The sequence below is a fragment of the Clupea harengus genome, chromosome 7 (genome assembly GCF_900700415.2).
Source record: "Clupea harengus chromosome 7, Ch_v2.0.2, whole genome shotgun sequence".
NCBI lineage: Eukaryota > Metazoa > Chordata > Actinopteri > Clupeiformes > Clupeidae > Clupea > Clupea harengus.
Genome location: NC_045158.1, coordinates 20,811,131 through 20,818,639, shown reverse-complemented (window position 1 = coordinate 20,818,639; position 7,509 = coordinate 20,811,131). Strand labels below are relative to the sequence as shown.

At 41.5% G+C, this 7,509-nt stretch overlaps 2 long non-coding RNA genes across 2 annotated transcripts; both read left to right on the top strand.

Annotated features, from left to right (window-relative positions):
- The first annotated feature begins 1,155 nt into the window (after positions 1-1,155).
- On the top strand, positions 1,156-4,467 carry LOC122132997. The gene is made up of 4 exons (XR_006152478.1): positions 1,156-1,246; positions 1,497-2,168; positions 3,224-3,344; positions 4,314-4,467. It is a non-coding gene; the product is annotated as an uncharacterized LOC122132997 (long non-coding RNA).
- A 54-nt stretch (positions 4,468-4,521) lies between these two features.
- Positions 4,522-6,962, top strand: LOC105894688. The gene is made up of 3 exons (XR_006152477.1): positions 4,522-4,757; positions 5,779-5,878; positions 6,295-6,962. It is a non-coding gene; the product is annotated as an uncharacterized LOC105894688 (long non-coding RNA).
- Positions 6,963-7,509: the final 547 nt, after the last annotated feature.

Sequence of the window (7,509 nt, the reverse complement as noted above, 5' to 3'; positions counted from 1 at the left end):
AACAAGTTTCATTAAAGGTTTAAATGCTGTATTCATTTATTTAAAGTGTACCGATGTGACCGAGTTGCACTGTGTAGGCTACTACATGTTTCCAGCGTTGACGTTCTCTGTTTTCAAATGTCCCCAATAATACATCTCGTAATGGAAGCAGAAGACCAAGGCTATTCACCAGTGCTTAAGCCCAACAAGATGGGAAAAAAGGCCTTCAGAGAGTGATGAACATCCAGATACTGCGAGGGCCAGCCAGGGTCAGAGCATCAGAGAGTGATGAACATCCAGACCCTGCGAGGGCCAGCCAGGGTTAGAATCCAGCTAAGCAAATCTATGGTATCCTGACAAAGCAAATGGAAAATCCCCTGACGGATAGTCAGACATCTGCGTCAGATTTGCCGCCACTCGGAAATCTGTCATTAGCTCATCGGTTGGGGCGTGAGGTTTACTTATTGCACAGCACTGTATCCTCTGACTACTGTTACACAAAGAATATTTAGCATGGCACTTTATACGGCCTCGTCTGGTTAGTTTTGGGGTTTTGAATTGTGTGAATTCATTAATTATTAATATAAGGACATTGGTTAAAGAGGGTAGGTGAATAAACCGAAAAGTTTTAATAAATGAAAGAAAAAAAAGAAAACGTAAATAAACAAAGACAGCAATTGCACTTTTATTTTCAGGACCTCAATGACCTCTTCCCCTGGGTGCTGGAGCGCGTGTTTGGGAGTCTGGACGGTGCCACCGTTGGCTGGGGTCTCCTTCAGTGTCACGAAGGGGACGCCATAAGGAAGCTCCTGCAACCAAGGTGGGGAAACAGTCTAGCTGTGTGCCCACTTGTGGGGCTGGGCCATGCCTTGGCTTTGATTTAGCACTAGTGATCAATAATCAGATAAGTCATCATATATATATATATATATATATGATACTATGATTTGCCTGTGTACATTTACGACTGTATGAGCTGTGCCTACCAACTTATCAAAAGACACAACAATCTACATAAGGTTACAAACACCTACATAGGGTTGGCAAAATGAACAAATAGGGTATGTAATAGACATAGGCATTGTGTCTTGTCAGTTTTTCAAAGCTATATTTCACATGGGAAGCACCTTGTTTGTTAAATTGCCATAAGCTGAGCCCGGTCATCCGTTTTCTTCATTTGTTTGTTTCCTTCTCAAGTGGCCCATTGATGAAACTCACCCTAAGCCTGAAGGCCTACTCCTATGACGTCCCCCTGGCCTCCTTACCAGTCAGTATAACCATCAGCCTTTTGGGACATGTCCTCTCTCCCTCGCCATTTACACACTATTTTTAGGTTCAGTTTAAATGGTCGTATCTGTTATTAGTTGATTTGGTGAATTGGTAGTACCAATATATTTCCCCAAAATGTCCTGAGCTGGTTCAGTGTGGAAGACATATGAATGGTTGCCAGTCTGATTGAAGCCTGTAGGTTTAATTTGTTCACCTGCTTTCTTCTTGTTTCACTGTGCTCTTCCCAGAGTCCTGTGAGGGACTCAATATCTCAGGCTGTCCCTGCACTCTGTCCAGTGTTCCAGGACAAGCTGCGGACACAGAGTCAAACCTTATGCCTCAGTATCCTTTGGACTGGTGAGAGATACTTGACATTTCCATGGAGGCAAATCAAATGAAACACAGACGCATTCAAATAAAACATGACCCTGATATTAGATGTTTTGATGCACTCCAGTTCAATTATGAAACATAAACACTATCGTTTGATGCCCCAATTGGTGAGTGGACTGTTCGATACTGTATGTCTAATTATAATGAAATTAATTTGCCAATTCCTACGGTTATCTCTCCTTGAAACAAAAAAAAAAACACAGATAGTTTTGAAATCCACATGTTATATTTGGCAGCCACTGTCATTACACAAAAGGTGAAAAAAACACTGGGGACCTTTGTGAGCTTTGATTGATATTTCCTAAGATATCTCAAACGCAAGCCTAGTCTTGCTGACAGATACATGCGCTATCAGACCTTGTGCTTTGGTTCTTCCAGCGCGCAGGCCAGCAGTGGAATGTGACTGACGGTGTGTACTTCCTCTTGGTGAAGGACTATCTTACGCACTTCCTGCCAGTGGAGGCTAGTATGCCAACGTATCCTTCTGTGGTTGAAACAGTGGGCGATATTCCATTGGGAAGGTCAAGGTAAGGATTGCAACCTTCTTTTCATTTCACAGTTTGTATTATGTATCCATGACTACTAAGGAGCTTTCAGTGATAATTCCTTTAGAATGAATCACTGATTAGTCACTTGGTGACAAGGGCGTTTTTCAGGGCAGTTTTTTTTAATAGTATTTGGTCAAGGGGTTAAAGTGCATGAGGATTATTTCGTAATAGAAAACATCAGGAAGAGGAATTTGAGTCTGTGTGTGCGTGTGTGTTTGTGTGTGTGCATATGGAAAGGTGTCACTGCGTTTTCAAAATTGGGGGAATGCGTGGCCAGATCTATGAAGTGACTGAGTGAAATCTGTCCTCTCTAAACATTTCAATGAAAAAAACTTTTTATTTCAAGTCCATTTGTTGACACCAAATCATTATAGATATAAATATCACAGCCTAGAACTTGCCCTGACATGAAAAACAGATCCCTTTTGGAAACATTAAAACAAAACTACACTATTCCATTTATTTTCCTCAAAAAATTCAGTACAAACACAGGTCTGGATTTTCTTTGAAAGACTTTTTATAACCCAGGATAGCGGTCAATCACAGGTCGATCACTCCAGAAGTGAGAGCTTTGACAGGGTTCTGTATTGTTCAATGCAGATATTATGCTCTATTTAGGAAAATGGAACAGGGTCCGGGCAGAAAGTACAGTGTACGCTTTTGTAGATTTAGAATTTAGAATGTATTAGAATGTTTAGAAGGAAACAGGCGGTGACTCTCTTAAGTGTATAAATAGAAAGACACCATGAACACACACCGCACTTCCGAGGACGTGACTGTTACGTAGTTCAATATGACCTCTTGGTCAAATACAGTCTCATCGTAGTACCAAATTACTACCCACTTATTGTCAATCCCCCTTATTTATTTATTTTGAATCTATTAAAACTCACCAGCTTACAAAAGTGTGAGAACAGAGTGTTTAGTTGACTAAAAGAGTTTACTGAACTACAGGTACGAACAGGTACATACAACACACAACAAGAGAGGGAAGGACCAGGCCATTCTGAGTTTGCTGTTTGCTTTTTCAACAGGCTGAATGATCAGTCCAAAGGCAGGTTTTCTGTGAGAACCAGGGTCCTCCTGAGAGGACAAGCCGACGACAAAGCAGAGCATGCCTGCCAAGACAACTGGGCATCATGGACTATGCTACAGGTAAGACACGCATAATGTGATGTACAGAACATTCAGTAAGTATTCAGACCCCTTTTTCACATGTTGTTGTTGTTCGTTTGTTGTTGTCACATTGCAGCCTTATGCTAACGTCGTTTGAATTTTTGCCTCATCAATCTACAGTCAACACCCCATAATGGCAAAGCGAAAAACAAGATTTTAGACATGTTTGCAAATGTATTAAAAAGGAAAAACTGAAATCACATTGACATAGGTTTCAGAACCTTTACCCAGTACCTAGTTGCAGCACCTTCGGCAGCCATTACAGCCGGGGATCTTCTTGGGTATGACGCCACATGAGAGTCTTCTTGGGTATGACGCCACATGATTTGCAGACCTGGATTTGGGGATTTTCTGCCATTCTTCTCTGCAGATCCTCTCAAGCTCTGTTAGGTTGGATGGGGACAGTCTGTGGACAGCCATTTTCAGGATTGTTCGATTGGGTTCAAGTCAGGGCTCTGGCTGGGTCGCTCAAGGACATTCAGAATTCCCCTCAGCCACTCCTGTGTTGTCTTAACTGTGTGCTTAGGGGCATTGTCCTTTTGGAAGGTGGACAAAAACTTGCGAGTATCATCTTACATTTCAGGGAGTTTCGTGAAAGCATTGTGACGTAAGTAGCACTTGAAAATGCTCGTAGATTTATATGTGCTCCGGAGTAGTTGTGGACGGCTAAGAGCTTTTTAACAGGGGCTTCTCACTGGGCTCACCAACAGGATTACATTAATTTAAATGATTTTAGCACAAGGCTGAAACATATCAAAGTGTAAAAGAAGGTGAAGGGGTCTGAATATTTTCTGAATGAACTGTACATATACAATCACAGACACACTCAAATGTACAAACACACACACACACATAAGCACATGTACACACACACACATTGACAGACACTCAAATTGTTACAGTTTTCCTTCAGCATATGACATGTCATGCTGCTGTTCTCCTTTTCAGGTCTTTGTAGGGATCTGGATGATGGACTTCAGCACAGAGAAACAGTGTCCTGGTAACATGACGGTAATGCGCTATATCTTTATTACACCTGTGTCTTCATCAGCATACAGTGTTTTGGAAATGTTGAAGTTTGTAAAGTTGTTGAAAACACACACACACACATACACAAACCTCATCCTTCAGAATGAGGTGTTTATTAAAAAAAAAAGCTTCTTATTTAGGTGGCTGTAGTCAAAAACAGAACAGAGTGGTTCAGCCCATACAAACACACACCTGAAGTTGAAAAGCATGCCCCATGCAGCATCTAAAATGGCTTCTGATATGACACACTTAGGAGGCACTACTCCCTAGCGAGGCCCATATGCTGGTGGTCAGACAACTGCTCAAGCACCTCCACGCTTTCTCCGGCCAAGCCAATGCGAGCCCTCACACCACTGATGTCTGGTAAGATCCTGTTTGGACTCCCTCCCCTGCCCCTCTCCGAGACTCCTGTCCTTTCTTGAGGTGACTCAGGGGCCATCGGCAGAACAATGGAATGTTTGGCAATATCAAAAAGTTCTGCATCTAAGCAACACCGTTTTGAGAACTCATGCTCATCCAATTCATAAAAACTAGTGAAAATGCTGTTGCAAGCTAGGATAGGCTGGGATCAGAGTTTCATCATATCATTTAGTTTACAGCTATAAAAAAAAAACATTTTAGGGTGCAGTTACACTTTAAGGTTGTAAGCATTTAACATCACTTTATATTAAACAAACCCAGAAAAGGCTTTGGTTGCTGATGTTCCTGATAGATTACATCCTCCTCATAGAAATAGAATTATATAAATATAGTGATTATATAAATAAAGACATTATAAATAAATGTGGGGTCATGTCGTCATTTTTTTTTTTTTAAAGGTTCTGTATTTGCCAGTTTACATTTGCAATAGATTCCACTCTGGAACATGTTTTCATAACTCTTTAACATAACACAGACAACACTGTGGTCGTATGGACGAAATAACTCTTTAACATAACACAGAAAACACTGTGGTCGTATGGACGAAATAACTCTTTAACATAACACAGAAAACACTGTGGTCGTATGGACGAAATAACTCTTTAACATAACACAGAAAACACTGTGGTCGTATGGACGAAATAACTCTTTAACATAACACAGAAAACACTGTAGTCGTATAGACGAAAGACCCAGCTCAACAAACCTTTTCCATTTCAGAAAAAACTCAGTTTTCACAGCTCTTCAGTTTTTCTTTATGAGGCTATTTTTAGAGTTTAAGCTTTTAGAGTTCATGCACAGTCACTGTGAGATCATAATATAAGCAATATGGTCCACTAACCAATGTTATATTGATACCTAACTTTACCAACAAGTCTTAAAGAAAAGGGCATTTGTTGTATATTTCCAAGACAAGGGGAACCTTTACACTCAGGAGTCTCTATTTCTTCTCTTTGTGATGCAGGGGAATCTCTGGAGGGTTTCTTCACATGATCCAGAGTAAAGTGTTTTCTCTCCTCCAGCACTGTTTCACACACTGGCCACCGGATCCCACCTTCAGAGCTGTGAGTACCCGCGGGGGCGTACATGCTCCAAAGGCATGCCCAGGTCTGTCCAGATTGGCAACCTGAAGGCCCCTTAACCAGATCAAGTGCACAGTTGTATAGAACTTTAGACACCCTTGGAAACATGACATCATGATATCCATGGGTAAATGCAACAACTTACAGCAGGAATGTTATTTTTTTTATTTCAATAATGTAAAACAAAAACAGTAACTGTGGCATAGGACATTTGCATACAAGGGTATATTAGATGCCAGGAGGCGGCGATGGACTTGTTCAAGTGGTGTGTAGAGTTGGAGGAAACCAACATGCAATGACCACTGGAAAGGTGGATTTTAACTGTTGGGATTTTGGGACAGAATGTGTTCCTGTTACTAATCGTCTTTTTTTCTTCTATAATTTTTTGGGGGGTACAGCCACTGGAGACGTGGTTGAGCTACATTCAACCGTGGAGGTACGCTGAGCACAGAAACCAACCCTGCAAACAACTGACTAGGGGCGTTGAGGAACACTGGTAAGACAAAAGACTAAAACAATAGAATGTGCCACTAACTATGTTCGTTGTTACACTCAGCAGACACTTTCATCGGACATAGCTTGCAGTGCTGCTAACTGAGGTACAGTTAAATATAGATGTAAAAACATGTTGTGACATTTTGTAAGGGATAATGTATAGTCCGGCGGTCATTATTGAAAGATAAATCCTCACGGGACGAACAGGACCCCGATGCGCAGCGGAGCGTAGATAGCACATTTTAAACAGAGTTGAATCAAAGGTCAATACATTGACAATAAAAAATACACAGAGGGGAATAATAATCTTTGTATGTTTAATTCTTCTGATAGAAAAACGTTTTTGGAGACCGTCTGTCAATGTTATCTCATTGCTACAGTAAGGATAAGGCTAGGATTAAATGTGTTTGTTACAGAAGTCAACTTACATGAAAGGTAGGCCTACACAGGCACTACATTTACATTCAGTCATTTAGCAGACGCTTTTGTCCAAAGCGACGTACAAGGGAGAGAATAGTCAAGCTACGAGCAATAGAACCTGGTGTAACAATAAATACTACTTTACATAAGAAATATAACAAAATTAAATAAAAAAGAAAAAGTGCAGAAATTTAACTGCTATAATTGCAAGTTACGCACTAGTCGAAGTGCCAGTTAGGACGGGAAGTGCTCTCTGAAGAGTTGGGTCTTCAAAAGCTTCTTAAAGGTAGAGAGGGACGCCCCTGCTCTGGTAGTGCTAGGTAGTTCATTCCACCAACGTGGAACTACAAATGAGAATGGTTTGGACTGCCGTACTTGCACAGACGGCATTGCCAAACGACGCTCACTAGAAGAGGGCAGTATCCTGGGTGTAACATTTGCCCTTACAAGAGCATTTAGGTAGGTGGGAGCAGAATCATCAAGCACTCTGTAGGCAAGCATAAGTGACTCGAACTTAATGCGAGCAGCTACAGGCAGCCAGTGGAGGTCAATGAGTACAAGGGTGACGTGTGCCCTTTTCGGTTGGTTGAACACCAGAAGCGCCTGGATCATTTGTAGTGGTTTCACTACGCAAGCCGGCAGGTCCTTTAGGAGGGCGTTGCAGTAATCAAGGCGGGAACATCGACACCCTATGACAA